Below are 22,128 nucleotides of genomic sequence, written 5' to 3'. Positions count from 1 at the left end.
AAACATCCCCCACACCATTACACCACCACCACCAGCCTGCACAGTGGTAACTAGGCATGATGGATCCATGTTCTCATTCTGTTTACGCCAAATTCTGACTCTACCATCTCAATGTCTCAACAGAAATCGTGACTCATCAGACCAAGCAACATTTTTCCAGTCTTCAACTGTCCAATTTTGGTGAGCTCGTGCAAATTGTAGCCTCTTTTTCCTATTTGTAGTGGAGATGAGTGGTACCCGGTGGGGTCTGGAATCAGTCGGCCCATTCTCCTCTGACCTCTAGCATCAACAAGGCATTTTCGCCCATAGGACTGCCGCATACTGGATGTTTTTTCCTTTTCACACCATTATTTGTAAACCCTAGAAATGGTTGTGCGTGAAAATCCCAGTAACTGAGCAGATTGTGAAATACTCAGACTTGCCCGTCTGGCACCAATAACCATGCCATGCTCAAAATTGCTTAAATCACCTTTCTTTCCCATTCTGACATTCAGTTTGGAGTTCAGGAGATTGTCTTGACCAGGACCACACCCCTAAATGCATTGAAGCAACTGCCATGTGATTGGTTGATTAGATAATTGCATTAATGAGAAATTGAACAGGTGTTCCTAATAATCCTTTAGGTGAGTGTATATATATATATTTGGGCTGTCAATAGATTTTAGGCTGTCACTTATCGTGAAATTAATCATACACCATTTATCTCATTAAACACATAATTTGATATATCCAAAGTAAACAATCAGATTGAAGAGTGGTTCTCACAAAACTGTATTTTCTGCAAGCTTTAAGGATCATTGGAGACTCCAAAATTACATCAAATAACCAAATAGGAGGAGTCCATATTCTTCTATTGTATAATACATTTATACAAACCTAAGCACCCATGAAAAAAAACATTACATAAAAAAACTTTACAGAATTCACAGTGTATAGTATGTGTACAGAGCAACAACAACAAGATTGCTTTCATTTTAGACGTCAAGCTGCGATACCAAACAGGTCCACACAGAGACTCAAAAAAAAAAAATCCTAAATCAACCGCTTTGACTGAATAAACCTACGATTACTAATCACAACAACATACACATAACAAATCAAACATAATCCTTCCGGAGTGTGTGTGTGGAAACAACGCAAATGTACTGAAATGTGTCTGTACATAAATGCAGTGTGCGATCAGTGATCGAGAGCGCGCACATACACAGTTTGTTGTTTGTGCATCAGACACTCACGTGCTTACTGTACGACTCCGGTACGTCACCAAAATTGCGTTCTTCAGAAACAATAGTAGAATACGACAGAACTCGTGTTTTAAAGCAAAGCACACTGGAACGAACAATTCACTAAAAACGCAATGTGAGTCTCTATTTTCTCTGATATGTGTGATGTGATCAGCCTGGCCTTCTTTACATTAGCACATGCAGTTTTGGACTGTTTGAATGATTTCGATTACTGGATCACTGAAAACTTTCCCAGAGTTTAACAGCTTAAAATAGCCTGATCACAAACAGAGAAGCAGAATCGGGTTAAAGAGTTAGAACGGACATTTCCTCCTCCCAGGGTTACAAGTGCTTGTAGATGCTCAGTATGATTGTGATAAACTCCCGACATCTAACATCATCTAATGCGTGACGGAAATTACGTCAATGACACAGCATCACGTACTTCTGAAATGTATTTGCCTTAATTGCATTAAATAATTTTAACGTGTTAAGGGCTTTAAATTAATCGCATGTGTTAACGGGTTAACGTTGACAGCCCTAATATATATATATACTGTATATATAGTATATTTGAAGTAAGAGGCTCAAGAGAAAAGAAAATGTCTTGCCCACCTCTGTCTATTCTATCTTTTAATTTCTGAAACATTTCTTGCAGAACTGTTCTTTGATGCAAATGTTAGTGAGTACATCTCTGGACACAAGGTCAGCCAGTCGAGAGTGTTCGGCGGTCGCCTTTGGTCACGCTGGCTGCTCCTGGCTCCTTGACATGGCTGACATTTTCGCTAGATAGCTGCCTTTATGTGCTATGAGAAAGAGAGAGAGAGGGTAAGCCATTTTCTGGATGTCTGCTTCACACCTGAAGCCACACTTGTTTCCATCAGCACGTTGTGGTGCTTATGCAAAATGGCATGGTGGTAATAAGGAGACAATCAATGCTGTCCGCTGCTTACTTTTCGACAGGCCGTGTCTGCGGGGCGGAACGACCCTGCGTACCCTCCAAGCGTGTCCTTTTTTTCTAAATTACTGCCAATTTAACACAGGTGGGATGTGATAACAGATATTCATGAAGTCTAAACCAGATGCTGGAAGCATTTCCTTACAAGCACAATTTGATAAAATGCTAAATTTTGTCATTATGTTCATGTCATTCTCAGAAAACAATGCTATAACCTTTTATTGTTTCAACTGGAAAAATACTATAGAACTTTCCAAGAAATTAGACCCATTTCCAGGTTGAAGTTCCGCTCCTGCATTTTGTCCTTGCTTATGAAAGGTTTCCTATAATGCTCCTTTTAACAAGATGTAAAACAAATCCCTGATGTCCCCAGAGTGTGTATGGGAAGCTTTAGCTCAAAATACCCCACAGAACATTTTTATACAAAAAATGTGCCGTTTTTGTGTGTCCCTTCAAATACAAATGTGATTTGTACAAAATACAAACATTTCTAAGAGGGCGGAGCTTCAAGAGCTCATGTTAGCAGCTTCGATTACCTCACACAGACACGCACTGAAAATGTCCGACAGCCTTTTATGTCCAAATCGGAGTCGGACAATGATGGAGAGACTCAAGATGAAGTGACAACATGTTGAATGCAACAGGACATTTCTGAATGGTTAGTAGATTAATCTATGTAGCTGATGTGGAGTTACTATCTTCAAGTTATTGATTAGCATAGTCTGTCATGATAATCTATAAATTGCTCGTGTGGGAACTGTTTTTTCATTTTCAGTTGGACTACTTTAGAATATGCAAGTGCTGAATATTCGCTTCTATACAATATAGTACAATACTATACTTGCAGTATATTCAGTCTACAATAAACACTGATCAGGCATAACATTATGACCTAATATTGTGTTGGTCCCCCTTTTGCTGCCAAAACATCCCTGACCCGTCGAGGCATGGACTCCACTAGACCCCTGAAGGTGTGCTGTAGTATCTAAGATGTTAGCGGCGATCATTTAAGTCCTGTAAGTTGCGAAGTGGGGCCTCCATGGATAGGGTGACCACCCGTCCCGCTTTGCGTTGTACCGCACAGCATTTTCATCCCTTGTCCCGCACGTCGCATATTGAGAAAATGTCCCACATTTTCATCAGTCTGTTGGTTTTTAATTATCATATTAAGAAAACATGCATGCGTTCTTTTGCCTTTTTAAGAAAGCATTTTATTTATTCTTTTTGCGGCATCGTTTTTCAACTATATTTAACAGCACTTCGTCAGAAGTAACATCCCGCCTTACACAAATACAACAGCCGTTTTTTAAATCCTATCCAATTGTTGAAAAGAAAGGAGCAAACACTGTCACTAGTAGGTTGTGACGGCTGTCAATCAAAATGTGGAGCGGTGATTCGTTCCATGTGTTCCTTGTCAGTAAACGAATGGATAATTCGCTAAATTGGTTATATTCTTAATATATAATATAATATAATATAATATAATATAATATAATATAATATAATATAATATAATATAATATATAATATAATATAATATAATATAATATAATATATAAGACTGTCAATTAACTAATTTCATGTTGTTTTATATTTTATTTGTTCATTATTTATTTAGTTGGATCTTAGTTGGCTCAGTGATGTTAAATTTAAATAACATGTAAAATGTTACATTGTGATGTAATGGTGTTTTCTGGAAGGGACTAAAGAACAAAGTATTTTTATCAGCTTAAAGACAGAATACAAATGTTTTTATTAAGTTAGATAGACATTATGTAACAGTTTCAGGTTATGTTTTAGTGTCGGTAACATGTCCCACATTGTCCCACACAAACTTAGTAATCGTCCCACATTTGGTTTGTTTGATAGTGGTCACCCTATCCATGGATCAGACTTGTTTGTTCAGCAAATCCCACAGATGCTTGACTGGATTGAGATCTGAGGAATTTGGAGGGCAAGTCAACACCTCAAACTCGTTGTTGTGCTCCTCAAACCATTACTGAACCATTTTTGTTTTATGGCAGGCTCATTATCCTGCTGAAAGAGACCACAGCCACCAGGAAATACAGTTTCCATGAAAGGGTGTACTTGGCCTGCAACAATGCTTAGGTAGGTGGTACGTGTCAAAGTAACATCCACATGGATGGCGGGACCCAAGGTTTCCCAGCAGAACATTGCCAAAAGCATCACACTGCCTCTGCCGGCTTGCCTTCTTCCCATAGTGCATCCTGGTGCCATGTGTTCCCCAGGTAAACGACACACACGCATCCGGCCATCCATGGAAACGTGATTCATCAGACTAGGCCGCCTTCTTCCATTGCTCCGTACTCCAGTTCTGATGCTCACGTGTCCACTGTTGGCGCTTTTGGTGGTGGACAGGGGTCAGCATGGGCACCCTGACCGGTCTGCGGCTATGCAGCCCCTAAGCAACAAACTGCGATGCACTGTGTATTCTGACACCTTTCTATCAGAACCAGCATTAACTTCTTGAGCAATTTGAGCTACAGTAGCTCGTCTGTTTGATTGACCCACACGGGCCAGCCTTCGCTCCCCACACTCTAAAAACGTTTACTATGATTTACTTAACTTTTTGTTGATACATTTTTACACTAAAAAAATTTTGTACATTTTAAAGCAGTGAAATCAATTACATACACCGTATGAGCTGAGCAAATGCAAGTAAAAAAATTAAATAGATCTGTGTAACTACATTTGGTACATTTACAAATAAAATTGAGTAGAAAAAATTGGAGGAAAAACATTTAAAAACCAATATTTATGAGTAAAATTAACTGTTTTTATTTATGAGTAATATTAACTCTTATAGTATAACTTTAATATTAACTTTAATTTCCTCTAAACCTTTGTAAAATACTCCATGCAACCACACTTATACATGACAATGGCCTTTATTGTCGATGAGTAAAGCAATACAGCATATATTACAGTTTTGACATGTATACAATATCATACAACATATTTACAACATTTAAACTCATGTAACAAACATTTTAGAAGTAAAAATTAAACATTTACAAGTAATTCAAGTGTAATCAACCTGTCTGTTAACCAATATCCACCGTATCAGCGCCGTTTCACGAGCCTGAGATGGACTCGCGTTCTGCGGGTGGACTTTGAACTTCAGACCGCTGTCCTGCATTTCACTCTTAGCTCAAAGATGCTGCAACGCGCCTGACTCCATAACCTGCCAATAAACAAACAGTGCACAGTTTTAAGAACATTTTATCATCCAAATTAATTATATTCATTATCTTAAGGATTAAAGTCGTGTGCTTTGGCTTCAAAGACAGATGCCGCACCTGTTTAGGTGACTCACATTGCGTCCCTGTATGTTGTTTTGCCTTAAATAAAATAATTTTAAGCACATTGATGATTTTATAGATAAAATAAAACACACAAACCTGAATTTCACAGAGGAAATGCACCAATTCTGCAACGCTGAGAAAAAGGAACTGCTCTGGAGACTGAAGAGAATTCAAACAGCCTGCGCGCTCACTCAACCGTCGAGCCGTCGTCATGTCAAAGGGCGGGGGAGGGGTTCAGTGTTATAATCGAGTAAAGTTACTCAATTTCTTCAGTGTGTGTTAAAGATTAATAATCTTGATTTGAATTAAGTAATATTTATGGTTCTTGAAACAGATCGATTTAATTATACTTTCTCAAATATTTTGATGGAAATTTCACAAATATATTAAGTATATTTTAAATAAATAATTGGTTATTCAAACACTAAATTCTTTTAGTGAAAAAAAACTTAAATATAACTGTAAATTTGAGACAAAATTAACTGTTGGATTTTTAGTCAATTATTTTGGTATGTTCAACTCAAAACATCAAGTAAATGATATTTAGAGATTTTATTAAGTTAATAAAGTTAATTATTACTGTGATATTTACTAAGCCACTGAATTATTTTTTAGAGTGCACGTGCATCAATGAGCCATGTCCCTTGACCCTGCAGCCGGTTCCCCACTGTTCCTTCCTTGGACCACTTTTGATAGATACGGACCACTGCAGACCAGGAACACCCCACAAGAGCTGCAATTTTGGAGATGCTCTGACCCAGTCATTAAGCCATAACAATTTGGTCCTTGTCAAACTCGCTCAAATCCTTACACTTTCCCATTTTTCCTGCTTCTAACACATCAACTTAGAGTAAAAATGTTCACTTGCTGCCTAATATATCACAGGTGCCGTGATGACGAGATAATCAGTGTTACTCACTTCACCTGTCAGTGGTTATTATACTTTATGTAACTGCAAAATTTGTTTACTGTATACAAAATAATATGATCTGTAGTGTTTATATATTGACTGCCTGTTTGTATGATCTGAAAGCATTGTTTGATTTTGAGTACAAGTGTGAGAAAATGCAATTGTCTTAGCAATTGGGAAAAACGTAATACTTTTCTTAATTCTTAGGTCACTTTTTCAAAACTCTTCACACAGTGAGCACAACAGCCGTCTACATGCATGGGCTAAACTGTGCATCATTTATTAAAGCCTTGGCACAAAATGCATTCAATGACAACATCTTTCAGTTTACATGAATTATTTTCTTACACAAACACCATCAAAACTTGATGTACTATACATGCCAATTTGCATGTTTACATACTCTTTTCAAAACTGTTAAACTTATGTTCAAATCCTAGCACAGCACAAAAATGAATGACAGAAATCTGCAACATTTCTACAGTAATACCATATTGAAATATATCCTGAATCTAAAAAAATCAAATACTATCAAAGCAATTAGTTTTTTTTTCAATTGCTAACAAGCATTGTTCAGTACTGATGCCACATTTTCAAAACTCTTCATACAGTCCGCATTACCAACATGCATCTTGGACAAACAGTTAATCTCACCTCCAAAACTCACTCATCTCTCAAAATAAGCTCCTTCCACCATAACACTGGCAACAATTCTCATTCAGAATGTCATTTATAACACACTGACCTAAAAACATTAACAACAGGGAGCATTATGATAAACTGATCTTTAAAGGGTTAGTTCACCCAAAAATGAAAATTCTGTCATTAATGACTTACCCTCATGTCGTTCGACACCCGTAAGACCACCGTTCATCTTCGGAACAGAAATGAAGATATTTTAGTTGAAATCTGATGGCTCTGAAAGGCCTCCATTGGCACAATGGCACGGTTCACTCTCAAGACCCTTAAAAGGTACTAAAGACGTCGTTACAAAGTCCATCTCACCACAGTGGTTCTAAAATAACTTTATGAATCGGCGACAATAGTTTTTGTGCGCAAAAAAAACGTAAATAACGACTTACATAGTGATGACGTTTTCAAAACAAGGCATCATGAAGCTTCGAAGCGTTATGAATCAGTGAGCCGAATGATGATTCGGATCGCGCGTCAAACCGCCAAACTGCTGAAATTTGGCGATTCAAACCGCTGATTCGACTCGCTGATTCATAACGCTTAGAAGCTTCATGATGCCTTGTTTTGAAATCGTCATCACTATGTAAGTCGTTATTTAGGGTTTTTTTGCGCACAAAAACTATTGTCGCCGATTCATAAAGTTATTTTAGAACCACTGTAGTGAGATGGACTTTGTAACGACGTCTTTAGTACCTTTTAAGGGTCTTGAGAGTGAACCGTGCCATTGTGCCAATGGAGGCCTTTCAGAGCCATCAGATTTCAACTAAAATATCTTCATTTCTGTTCCGAAGATGAACGGAGGTCTGACGGGTGTCGAACGACATGAGGGTAAGTAATTAATGACAGAATTTTCATTTTTGGGTGAACTAACCCTTTAAAATTAGAATTCTTTTTTTTCACATAAATTTGTATTTCGTCATAGGAGAAGAATAACATTTTCATTTTACTGACTGTATTACAGCATAAAGAATGAATGAGCATTTCAGAAATGTTTTTTTTTTTCTTCTTCTATATCTTTACATATAGTAACTCACTTGTGATAAATGAAAAATTGAAACAACAACAAAAAATCCTGAAGCAAAAAAACTAAAACGTAATCAGAGCAGTATTGGAGTCCCAACTGTGACAGGATGTCTTTCTGTGTGGAGTTTGTATATTCCAAAGATGTACAGGACAGGTGAATTGGAGACTGTAAGTGAGTATGAATATGAATGTGTGAGTGTGTGTCGTCCCTGTGATGGACTGGCCATCTATCCAGGGTGTTTTCCTGCCTATGGCCCGCTGGGAAAGACTCCAGTCTCCCCACGACCCTTCACAGGACAAGAGCTTTGGAAAATTTATGGAATAGATGGATGGATGACTGGATGCACGGATGGATGTACACTACAGTATCTAGTCCTCCCTCTTTCTGACACTCTTCTTTCACCATCAATGTCTTCCTTGATCCATGTTTCCAAACAAAATCATTCTGAAGCCATCCTGATTTACCAAAAGAATAAAAAAAATAATACTACTGTAATATAGACCAAAAATAGGACACCGGATTAGCCTTTCAGCTGAAATTAAAATGAGTTGCGTTTGTAATAATAATTTTATATGTGCTGCTAAGATTTTATATTTCAATATAGTTCCTGCAGAAATGCACAGAGTTTGCCATCATTTTTATTTGAATGTGCTTCGAAAAATGTGCAGCAAATATATAATGTTTTGCAGATGGTGAAGTATGAATGACAATATGAATGACAATGAGTTCATGGATTTTGAAAAATGTGATTAGTGAATGCATTTTGTTTGAAAGCAATGAAAAATGATTTGCAGTTTGGTACGCATAGACTTCTGTTTCACTGAATGTGTGGAGGGTTTTGAAAATGTGTCTTCAGTATTGGCCGATGCTTGTTAACAATTGAAAAAAAAAAACACTAGATAGAACTGAACACCTACACAAGTGGCCTTTCAATTTCATTATCATCCATTCAAAAGGGGAAAACTTAGGAATAATTGTGTACTGTAAGTGTACTGTTATTACTGTTTTTCTCTGTATGTAATATGGGATCTTGCTGTCACATTTTTACATTCTATTACAGTTTTACAGGGAATGGAGATTGAAGGATGAAAAGTGCATATTTCTGAATATGACCTATATAAGCATTCAAAGAAAAACAAATGAACACGATACCAAACACTGCATGTAAGCAGGCTAAATTCTATCGTTCAGATTCCGACATGCTTATGAGCTCCTTCCATTTTGTGACACAGCAAATCCATGATGCTTTCCAGAGGCCCATAAAATCAAATGGGGTTGCTCTCGATTTGCAATCACTGTCCTTAAAGCGTCCCCTTTGTAGGTGTCTCCCTATGCACACATTTTTATATGTCAAAAATGGATTGAATCATTTCGCAGCATACCTGAGAGTGCGGGCCTTTCATTATATTAAAAGCAATGGCTGGTGTGGAGGGTTTGGGCCTGGGGATTCGGATGGAAGGGAGATAATTAGGATAACACAGAGGATCCAAATATATCCAGCTCCGGTGGTGAGCTTGCATTTGTTTCAATAAAGTAAATTGATTATCAAGTCTTCCACTGCATCCCTTCTAATCGCTTTGATACACGGGACACAACATCTACACTAGACAAATCTTTTAAATAATACATTTGTTTTAATGTTTTTGAAGGAAGTATCTTGTGCTCACCAAGGCTGCATTTTGTTTTAATCAAAAATGCAGTAAAAACAGCAAAATTGTGAAATAGTTACTGTTTTCGGAAACACTTTATTTTGAATGGTCCCTTTTGAACATTCTGTTGACCATAAATAACGTTGCACCTACTAACTCTCAGAGTATTAGTAGACTGTTTAATATCTGCTAACCCTTTATTGTGACGGTCCCCCATCTGACATTCTACTGACTAGAAGTAACTTTGCAACCCTACCAGTCTACTAATACTCTACTAACACTCTAATAAGAGTTAGTAGACATGTAGGTGCAGTGTTACTTATAGTCAACAGAATGTGTTAAAAAGACCATCAAAATAATGTTAAACCTTGTTTTCTGTTTCAATATCTGTTAACATGCTTTATATTCCTGTGATTGCAAATATTAATTTTCTGCAACCATAACAAAAAAATCATAATTACTCCAAATTTTTGACCGGTAGTGTAAGTGCAATGATTTTATAGATCCTCATCATGATGTGAAGTTGTTGTGATTGGCTATAGCAGATTTGTGGTTATTTCCTGAAGGCAATAGCATAGAACTCATTACTCAATAGTACCTCATTTGCTTTACCTGTAGAGAAACAGTATTAATGTTAATATATGTATTCATATGCTAAAATCAAGTGCAAATAGCCCGCCTAGTTGGCAAACGCCATTTACACTAACTCCGCCCACCATTGTCTGATTGATGCAGACAAAATTACAAATGAAATCCAGCTGATAACAGGACCAGAATTAGACAGAATATTTTTTAAGAACTCGTTCTTCTCCTTTTTCCCATTGCACATCAGCTCGAAGAGATATAGAAGTGTGTTTATGGGAATTTTTTAACCATTCTTCTAGAAGCGCATTTGTGAGGTTAGGCACTGATGTTGGACGAGAAGGCCTGGCTCGCAGTCTCCGCTCTTATTCATCCCAAAGGTGTTCTATCGGGTTGAGGTTCAGGACTCAGTTCCTCTACACCAAACTCGCTCATCCATGTCTTCATGAACACTGGTGCACAGTCATGTTGGAACAGGAAGGGGCCATCCCCAAACTGTTCCCACAAAGCTGGGAGCATGAAATTGTCCAAAATGTCTCACGCCTCCACTGCTCATTCGACACTTTGCATTGCAATTGGTGATGTAAGGCTTGGATGCAGCTGCTCGGCTAAGGAAACCCATTCCATGAAGGCCACATGAAGTTATGAGGTCTGTAGCTATTGACTGCAGAAAGTTGGCAACTTTTGCGCACTGTGCTCCTCAGCATGCGCTGACCCCGCTCTGTGATTTTACGTGGCCTACCACTTCGTGGCTGAGTTGCTATGGTTCCCAATTGCTTCCACTTTGTAATAATACCACTAACAGTTGACCGTAGAATATTTAGTAGTGAGGACATTTCATGAATGGACATTGCTCCTGAGAGCGACCCATTCTTTCACAAATGTTTGTAGAAGCGTCTGCATGCCTACACCTTTGTCCATGGAAGTGATTGCAACACCTGAATTCAATGATTTGGGGTGGTGTCCCAATACTTTTGGCAATATAGCGCATATATTCAACAATGCATCATTAAAACAGCAAACAACCTCTAATATGAGAAGCTGAAAATGTATAATGCTTTATATGGTCAGTGGGTAGGACATGACGATACACTGAGTTGGCTGGCAATCCAGGATTATAAAGTGGTAGCCGCCAGCAATAGGCAAAAGAGGATGTGAAGGACGAGGACGGAATGTTGATTGCACATTGTCTCGGGGGTATTTCTCAGTCCTGCTCCCCTATAGAGGTGACTCATCAGAGTACAGGATCCAACCAGATACTTATCTGCACCCAAACTTTGCCATAATTAAATGTATATTGGGTTTCCCATTCATGCTAGATCAATCATATTTATATTTTTTTAAATAGAAGAATGTATCTGCTTCTGTGAATTTAGTCTCCTTAATACCAATTATGTTGCTCAAAACCATGGTGAATCATGAAGAGGAAGTGACGGTCATGAAACGGAAGTTGCGGTAGTCTTTTCTTCCCAAGGAAAAGTGTAGGGAAGGACTTGATTTTGTCCTTGGGGAATTGACTAGATGGTTGTGGTTTGCTATTGGTGGATCTCATGTGAGAAATATATATTTTAATTATAATTTTTTTATATAATAACGTACACACATAAATCATTTATAATAAATACTGTAATATTCCATAGAGGAAAAAAACTAAACAAGAATTGTCTATTTTGGTTTCATGGTGACTTCAAAAGCAAGTTCTATTCTCATTTAATATCATTCGTTATTTTTCATGCTTGGCCAAAGCATATCCATATATTACCTACAGTATATCCTATTTCCACCCTGTCACATAAGACAAAAATCCTTCTTTTTTTCCCCTACAATTTATAAAAAGTAATATCGTTGATGCTTGACTGCTAAAGATAGGAGGGCATAACCTTGAAAACAGAGAAAGCAACAGCAATTTTGGTTTAAAATGTTTCACCCTGTCACATGTTCAGAATATTCAAATTATTACCATTTGTTTAGTAATTTAACTTGAAGACTTAAATTTCAATACATGGGTTTCTAATACAGGGCCCTTCAAACACACTGGACAAGAGGATTTCAGGATTACTAGAAAGTTACAGAAAGGTCAGTTTGATCAGGGATGCAACTAAAACCAGTGGACCTTGAAGGCCAGAGTTAGTATTATGTAATAGGATGTTTAAACTTTAAGATTAACCTTAAAAGGCACCTTTTGGTTTGAATTGTTCAATATTGAGCAGAGTAGAAAGGTAACTAAAACAAACTAACAAAAAATCCAGAAGCAACTAATAATATTGCAATATGTGTATCCCACAACATTTTGTGAAATGGTCTAGGACCATCTTTTATTCTATCTTTTTCATACAGGATCATGCATAACAAGCCTGTTGTACATGATCGTGAGCTGGACATACAGGGACAGAAATTCATCATTGTTCTTTTAGACTGTTGTTAGTACATGGTCATTTTTCCTATGAACAGAGCTGACCCTGCCACACTGATTAAAGTGTCAAGGCAGTAAAAGAGGATAATTGAAACAGAAACGACACATTCTCCGTTGAATACCTTCTGGAAAGTGGTCCCAGATCGTCACTTTACTTAGACCTCGACATGTTTACACGCGCTCATTTTCACTGAAATGAAATAAATCCAACCCAATTTTAGATTCTGAAAGTTATGTTTATATGAACCCTAAATGATGCAGTCGGATTCATATTTGTTTACATGGATTTACATGCATTTTGAACAAATCGTCAGTGCCAGTCACGTTCACAACGGGAAAAAGTCACCATGATTATGTCACTGTAGCTACCACAAGGATAATTGTTGTTTTGCAAAATGGTATTTGTTATTATGTTATTTTTATCTATTATCATAATCATAAACACAAATGGTTTGTAGCACCAATAATTTTACTTAGCAAATGATTATACTGCACTTTGTTATTCTTCGAATTATTTACCTATAGGGTCTAATAAATCCGCTTACTTCCGCTATTAACTTTGGCATGAAACAGAAGTTGTGATCATTTTTCTTCCCTATTTTGGTGTACAGTAGCAGACAACATTTTTGATATTTGTTTTTTATGACGCTACAAGTTTCGATTAAACCATCAAAATATGAGGAAAATATTTAATATTTCTTAAATATGACAGAAGAACAAAATACTAACAAAATACAAACTTTTATTTCAGTATTATTTGGAAATTATTTGTGGGAAAAAGGCAAACTACAGCAACAGGTTTTATTTTACTGTGCAAAAAAGTGCATAGAAAAACAAAAAGCTCACAGGAAGAAAAAAAAAACCATGCATTGACAACAACATAATCAGTTATTCATATTTCTTTGGTTCTCTCTTGTTTTTGCATTTGTTCATAATTTCTTTGTATGACAACCTGGCCAAAAAAGATTTGGGTATCACAAATAAAACAAATGCCAATATGCTTACATAAAGATGTCAGTTTTCCTAGGCCGGACATCACTTTTGGCCACTACTGTATGTCCGAGTTAAATGGCTTCTCAAACAAGATAAAAAGTAGGGCGGGACTTGATTTTGTCCACTAGGAATTGATTGGATGGTTGTGGTTTGCTATTGGTCGAGCTCGTGTGATTGACAGCTTGTCCCGCCCTCGCGCCAGTAAACATGTCATTAGAGAAGAGATGTCACGGCAAGAGATTTAAACACTCAAGATTATGAGGGCATATGAATTTTAAAAAAGAATGTGTAAGGATACATACATTTATAATAAATACTGCAATATTACAAAAAAAGAAAAAAAAGAATGGTCCATTTTGATTTGATGGTGACTTCAAGGGATACAGACACTGCGATTCATTTGGAATGTATAAAGGTATTTTACAAAAACTCACTGATCAGATAGTCCATCACATGTCAGACGCCACGCTCCGTCCTTGCCAAACAGCAGCAGCTGGCACACACTCCGCTGGGCATTTTCCACTGCCCCATCGCCGCTCCATCACATCTAAAGATGAGAGGCTGTAATTCACAACAAGCTATCTATTCTCAAGGTTTAGCCACACAGTCTTACCCCTCCACTCGTCCATCCACCACAGCTCCCAAACCATGGTGGTATCCATCTCTTGTCTGCTATGGGAGGGCTGCAGGACAACCTCTTCCGGCATGGCATCACTCCCAATGCCCCACTTAGGGCCATCAGTCACTGTCTCAGCTGATAGCTCCATGTGTCAGCCGTATGGATGACTGTCGCTTACCTGTACGGACCTGCATGCCAATCGACTAGAAAAGAGTAGTCAGTCTGTTCAAGTATTTCACATCATCTGTGACGGGATGGAAAAGCATCTTATATTCATTAAGGCTGGGAAGTGTAAATATACTGCAATTTTTTTTCTATGTTTTTGGCTTGTTTTCCAGTACATGTATTTAATCAATCATTCTTAAAGCAATAAACAGAATTCAAAAAGAGAGCACGTTTATTTTTCTTACCCCATTCATTTTTCTCATTTTAAACACTTAATTTTGATAAATTTATCAGAAAACACAAAATAATTCCCTTGTATGACAGACAAAGCTTAAGCTAGTCCCAGTCTAAAGTTTGAGCTGTTTTAACTGAAAGCAATTTGCACTGACATATCTTAAAATATGTCAGTGCCATTGTTTTGTCTCAAGACACACACCAGTAATGTTTTTTTTTTTTTTTTTTTCTAAGGCACATTTTTAAAAGCTATAAATGCCCTAATTGAACTAAGGCCTAATTCTGGCTTAATCTAAGCCCTGTCTGTAAAACCGGGCCATTATCTTCTTAAGTAAATTACTTAAAAAACAAGACAAAAATAATGAATAAGACATTTTTTGTGTGTTGTGATAACAATCAGGTTTGAGAGTAACCAATTAAAAGTAGCGATGCTAACTTATGCCGAGTTCACACTGCCCGATTTTAGGCTTGATTTTGACTCGTCGACAGGTTTTGTGAAATCGCCGACAAAAGCCCGAAATTATAGGCAAATAGGTACTTGTACACGTGAGTGACAATCACGCAGTGTGAATGATCAAAGACTCGATCTGAGAGAATCAAACTCCTGCTGTGTGAAATGTGTTTTGACTGAAAAATATATCGCCGATGGCCAATGAGCGCGCAAGATACAGGGCAGCGGGAGGTTTGGGGAGAAGTTATAGACCAGAATATACCATACCAAAACAAAGCACACACATTTGCTTGACCCGCCGCAAGCAAATTTTCCTCAAACTCTCTTTGCAGAACACAATCCTTGCTCCCTGCGTCTCCCCAACCATTTCCTCCGCCATAATCTTTTTTCTTTTTCGCTGTAAATCAGCGCAGACAATTTGGATCGCAAACTTTCTGCAGTTTATCATTTTTAATAACAATTCCAGTCTCGCATGAGAACTCCGGTTTGACGCACGCGTGATCTTGTGTAGTTTACTTGTCACATCCCTCGTGTGTTTGGTTGTGAAAGGTAGTTGTCGGTGATTCTTCCTCTTGTACAGTCATGCAGTGTGAAACACTCTTTTAATGTCTTTGATAAGAGAATTGAACATGCTCACCTAAATGGTTCTCTCTCGCATATGTAGCTTCATTGTAGCGAATAACTTCATCAAGACGCAGTCTTTGACAAAAATGCAATTTTCTCAGATTTTTGCTCAAAATGTTGCTTTTTTATGAAACTTGCCCACATTCAAGTATTGATATAAAAAAAAATGCATGAAGCTGGAATAAAACAGATTTTTTTTTTTTAAGCAGACGGTCTGTTCTTTCTTTTGACATATTTCATGTTCAGATATTCATACAACAAAATATTCTGGGGGCCATGAAATCTTTGCGAAAATGACCAAAAATGCTGGTGGTATCTGGGAAAAAGTTAGGCACTGTCCCAAATGGCACACTTCCTATGTACTTTCGGTCTTGTGGACTTACAACGGCTGCCGCATGCGCGTATCCGTTAAAGGAACAAGCCGACTTTTTAGGACTTTAGCTTATTCACCGTATCCCCCAGAGTTAGATAAGTCCATACATACCATTCTGATTCCTGCGTAATAATCAAGGAACTTTGTGCTGTACAATGGGTGCAGCGGCGCAATGATATTACTGAAAATAGTCCCCAGCACGCTCTCTGTGCAAGCAGGTTGTCACGTTGGTTATGTTGACAGAAGTTAGCCTATTTTCAGGCACTGAGTAATATCATTGTGCCTGCTGCACTCATTACACAGGAATGAGAGAATAGTTCCTAGCCATATTGGTCTGCAAAATCGCAACTTTTCATTTTCCCTCAGTCTTAGTACACAATGTAACTCTACACATCACAACATGTAAATAGGAAAATGTTGGCGTTATTGTCACTTATTGAGCAGTAGGCTAGCTGGAGCCATTCACCTCCAGTCTTTGTGCTAAGCTAGGCTAGCGGTGGGTGCGTCAGACCGAGTTATGGCACGCACAGAGATGAGAATGGTATGTATGGATTTATCTAACTCTGGGGGATACGGTAAATAAGCTAAAGTCCCAAAAAGTACTTTTGCCAAGCCTGCACTGGTGCGAGGTACGCAGCAGACTACTTTCCGTTGCGCAGCGAAAGTGCAGAATCAGAGGAAGACCGCAAATGTTTAGGGTGCCGTTTGGACCTCAAAGTGAAATGAATAAGCCTCAGGCTGAAGGAATTGGAAATTCACCGCTGTACAGTAGAGGGTGCATCTCAAACAAACCTTTCAGCTGCTGCCATTCTGGATTGCAGAAGAATAGGACACAGGAGATGAAAGTTCAACACACTTCAGTAATAAAAACCAAAAAAGTTTAACAAATGTGATTACTTATTAGTATGGTTGAATTGGATCATTGAAGGTCAGCAAAGACAGTGGTTAATAAAGTGAGATTAAATACATAAAGGCTTGTTTCACATGTTAAATTATTTATAGGTAAAATAGTTTGCATTTCACTGTTTTTATGAATTTTAAGGCATACTGAGACTGTTTTTGTGCAAATAAGATAAATACATGCTCACATTTAGTCTAGAACTACAATAACCATCATGTTCACACAGCGCACACAACGCCTTGCTCTTGATTTCTCTCAACATGGGGTTTTAGTGTTGGGAAAACAAAGTAACTTGCATTACATATTTGAAAGAGTAAACTGATATTTTGTTGTAAATTTTAAAGTAATGCATTACATTACGAGTGACTTGAAAAAGTAATCTGATTACAGTACTCGTGTTACTTGTAATGCATTACCCCAAAATTGTTAAAGTTTTTACTTCAGAAGAGTGTGAATAAAAGAATACGGCTGAACATAAATTAGGACATTCATTTCCAATAGTTTTTTCAGTAAAAATCGCAATGTAATTGGTGCAATAATCTTTACAGTCTCTTAGTTTAAAGCTTATAGGGGATTTTTTTTTTTTTCAGAAGAGATCTTATACAAACAAAGACTCTGCAGTATCAATTGAGAATATAATCCTGTCATTATTGGGGCCCAAGGGAGGCCTTTTTCAGCCACTCAGATGATGACAGTTCACAGTGAGTGCCTATTATTCAGGACTAAATGGAACTGAAAATGTACATGCCACACTGAACTGGCTGCTGAAAGTACAGTCCTCATGCAAGCAGAAATGGCGAATCTCTTGTAATTGTGCCATTAGTGTTCCCATTCACTTCAGTCCAAATAGGCTGTAGTCAGTCAATTGAATGTCACAACAGTATGGGAGAGTTTACTTTTATTGCTGTCTCCTATACAGCTCTATCTTTTACAATTCTATGAAAATATATTTGTATCTTTTTGAATTCCTGACCGAAGATGTAAAATATAAATTCCATAGTGTCTAATCTACTTTTGATTTGAAATAAGGAGCTTGAAAATGCAGACACAAAACACAGAAGCAGAAACAAACAAGTGGGCTTGAGAATATTTAATATAAAATATTTACATTTATGTTCACTGTTATTTTATCATGAAATACCACTGAACCAGCAGGCTCTATTATTTATTATAAATATATATTCAATTCACATTTATTTGAAAGCGCATCTTTACAAATGTATGTCTACATGACAATTTAGAGTGATCTGTTATCAGAGGTGACTGTGGTCAAGTAATGAATTTCAGAAATACATATACAAATCACACAGTTGGCTAACATTATTTAAAGGGAACGATCAACCAAAAAAAGAAAATTACCCCATGATTTAATCACCCGCAAACCATCCTAGGTGTATGTTACTTTCTTCTTTCAGATGAATACAATCGGAGTTATATTTAAAAAAGTCCTGGGCCCTCATTTATCAACCGTGCGTAGAAAAGGTTCTATATTTTGTCCTACGAATGAAATTTAGAATGTGCCTAAGTACAATAAAATCCGTATTTATCAAACATGCGCACACAGTTCTTACTGTTCTTACGCACTCATTACGCACAAATAAAAAACACAGTTGATAAATGAGGGCGTTGATATAATGGCATTGAATGGTACCTTAGATTATAAAGCCCAAAAATGTGCATCCATCCATCATAAAAGTAATCAATACAACTCCAGGGGGTTAATAAAGGCCTTCTGAAATGAAGCGATGCATTTGTATAAGAAAAATATCCATATTTAAAACTTTATAAACTAAAATAACTAGCTTCCGACAGACGGCTTAACGCATCGATTTACAGCGAAAGAGTAACCTTGACCTGGCGCAAGAGGTATTGACGAACACAGAATCGCAGAGGATAGAGCAAAACAAAACACGTCACGAATTAGAAGTCTAAAATGAGTATTTTTAAAGAGAAATGTTTCAATATAAGAGAAGAGGAGCTTGAGTTTATTGCCTAGCCCTATTTGTTTGAACCGTGAGAGGTGACTAAGCTTACGCTACAACTACATCGCGCCATTAGTTACTCTTTTGGCGCAAGTCGGCTTGTGTAGGCCGTCTTTTGGAAGCTAGTTATTTTAGTTTATAAAGTTTTAAATGTGCATATTTTTCTAACAAAAACGCTTCGCTTCGCTTCAGAAGACCTTTCTTAACCCCCTGGAGCCATATGGATTATGTTTATGATGGATGGATGCACTTTATTGGATTTCAAAATCAGGAAAGCCATTTACTCCCATTATAAAGCTTGGAAGAGCAATGATATTTTTTAATATAACTCTGATTGTGTTCGTCTGAAAAAAGATATACCTAGGATGGCTTGAGGGTGAGTAAATCATGGGATACTTTTTTGGGTGAACTAACCCTTTAAGGCAGAAACAATGAGCTCATTGAAGTAATTATTACAAGTTGCGAACATAATTAAAATATATAGAACATTTAGCATTGGTGCATTTTGATTCAGAATTATATAATTGTAAATTATTGATTCTATATTGTATAAATTGGTAAATTCACAGAGGAAGGCCTCAGTCATGATCATTTGAATGTTTATTTGACAAATATCCTACATTTCTTTGATTGGAAGCATTCGGTCACTCACAAGGTTCTTCATTCAAGTATTGTAATACATAAAGCATCAGTTATTGGTGTTTTGTTACTTTTGGTGCTGTATCTATTCAGTGTGGTATAAAAATGTGATTTCTGGCCTATACACCTTATGCGCCATCCAGAGAAATGAAGTGGATTTACTAATTGTAAAGTTAACGACAGTTACCATGAGCACTGTAATGTTTGAAGTGGGTGTCATAACAAATGTCAGTAGACCGGGAAGATTTTAAAATGAGCTGTTCATTCATAAATCCATCAGATTCATGCTTAATGCTGTGGAAATAGAAACCAGAAGCCAGAACACAACGAGCGAAGATCTGCTACACAAGGTCTATAGATGTATTATAATATAAAAATGACAAAATGTAACGCTTGCATCATCATAAAAGGAGTGCTGAATTCAGCATCAGACTTTATTAGGTGAGGCTCTTTGAAATGCATTCTCTCTCATACACATTTTGTTTTTCTTCTGTGGTTTGTTTATTGCAACTGCCTTTATCTCACAGGCTATCTCTGTTTCTACATCTGTATTCCCCTGGATGTCTTGCACTCCCTGCTGGCTTCTCCCCCCCCGACACTGGAGCTGTATCAATCAGCACATACTGTCACAGACACTTAAAACTATAGGATGCTCGTCTAGCAGGGTTCACATCTCTTTACCAGAGCAGCGTTTCCTAAAAGCATTGTAAGCCTAAAGCCCAATTTATACTTCTGTGTCGAGTGTACGCTGTAGTTACGTACCCTGACGTGCACCTCTCCAAAAATGTAACAACACGTCAATTCTATGCGGACTGTAAGCGCTGTGATTCGTCTGCCAGAACCCCTCCCTCGGGGGTACACATGCTCCCTCTGCATGTGTAACTGCACGTCGACGAGGACAAGGACTAAGAAGTATAAATGAAAATCAACGCATAGCCCATGGCGTAGAGGCTACGGCACATGTCCGACGCAAATGTTCTACGACAATGCTTTTGGGAAACCCGCGTTTCCCAAAGTGCATTTCCATGAATTTGTCTTTTTTTACACTTCTGGGTTTCTGGCGTTCTGCATTGCTGGGTAAATTTACTTCTGGCAATGTCTAAGCATTAAGGCCAAAGTATACTTTACTTTTTACTCGTACGCAAGGGTCAGCATGCAGTACGCAAATTTCCTCATCAGAAGAGTGCGCGTACAGCCAGGTTTTTGTTACATTGTTACTTTGTACGCGTAGGTTGCACATGCGCATTTAACTTTTTGGCAGTATTTACATGGGTTGTAACTCAAAACTCAAAACTGTGCATGCATCACACGCCTGTGTGCACGTACAAGTCAAAAGAAGTATACTTTGTAAGGCTGTGCGTTCAACTTGTGCACATACACTCGCATACTCATAAAAAAAAAACAAAGTATACTTTCGGCTTCAACTTTTCCGTCCGCTAGAGGTCGCCTATTCAAAACAAAGGCGAAGTTTGATGAAGCCAAGTTTGAGCGCAGAATCTTGTGACATGTGGTCTTCACCTCACAGCCAGTGGAAAATAATCGGGATAGGACTCGGGCAGAAATCATGTGCATGGATGCGATTATTAACGTTACTGTAGTATGAACACACGCCTCGTGAGCAGCGGGACTTTTATTATGCCATAGTCGCCATTTCCGCTTTTCCGGTCATGAGTATGAGGTAATGCAGCTATGTTTATCATATTAGATACATCTGAGTGTGTTGAAAATTATGTTATGACATTACTCTGCGCGTTCACTCGGCGGCTGCTATGACACTTGTTGCACACTGCAGTGAGAGTAAAGCGTTTCTGCAAAATAAAAACGGAAACCGAGGGTAACGCAGATATGACGCAATCGACAGGCGACTCCCTCACGTGCCCCGGTTCTTTGGTTAAAATAGCAATTTTCTCACGATTTACAAATAGTTGGAAACATTTGGGATATTGTAAGTACTCAACTGAACAAAATATATAACACTGGCCTAGTGGTTTTTGGAGTATGTTATGGAGTATGTAAAATCAGTTACATAGTGCACCTTTAAGTGTTGTTGTAAGAGATTACATTAAATATATTTTTTTCTCAAATAGCAAAAGAAAAACTCCACAAAAGTGTTGTCAAAAGGGGGGGGGGGGGGTGTAGAGAGAGATTGATAACAGCACTCGGAACTCGGAAGAGAAGAAGGATGTCAACTTTACCATCCCTCCTACAGCCGCTGTATTAGAAACACCCTCACAGCAGCGTTAACTAGTTTTATGTAGTTTGATGCAAATGTAATATAATACAAAGTATAGTTTTATAAATGTGTACTTTTTTAAAATAAAAAACTTTGCCGGATTTACGATGCTTGTGACCATTAAAATCGTCATCAC

The sequence above is a fragment of the Gobio gobio genome, assembly GCF_949357685.1.
Source record: "Gobio gobio genome assembly, chromosome: 2".
In the NCBI taxonomy this organism is placed as follows: Eukaryota; Metazoa; Chordata; class Actinopteri; order Cypriniformes; family Gobionidae; genus Gobio; species Gobio gobio.
The sequence above is the reverse complement of the archived record's forward strand: the minus strand, read 5'-3'. Positions refer to the sequence as shown.